Below are 255 nucleotides of genomic sequence, written 5' to 3' on the forward strand. Positions count from 1 at the left end.
TTTGATGGGGATTGCATTAAATCTGTATAATGCTTTAGGTAAGATGGTCATTTTAACTATATTGATTCTTCTGATCCAAGAACACAGAATATCTTTCCATTTCTTTGTATCTTCTTTGATTTCTTTTAATAGGATCTTATAGTTTTCATTATATGGATCCTTCATATGTTTCATTAGATTTATTCCTAGGTGTTTTATTCTTTTTATTGCAATTGCAAAAGGAATTATTTTTTTCACTTATTTTTCTAACACTTC

Source organism: Pteropus vampyrus, unplaced genomic scaffold (genome assembly GCF_000151845.1).
Source record: "Pteropus vampyrus isolate Shadow unplaced genomic scaffold, Pvam_2.0 Scaffold136, whole genome shotgun sequence".
Classification (NCBI taxonomy): Eukaryota; Metazoa; Chordata; class Mammalia; order Chiroptera; family Pteropodidae; genus Pteropus; species Pteropus vampyrus.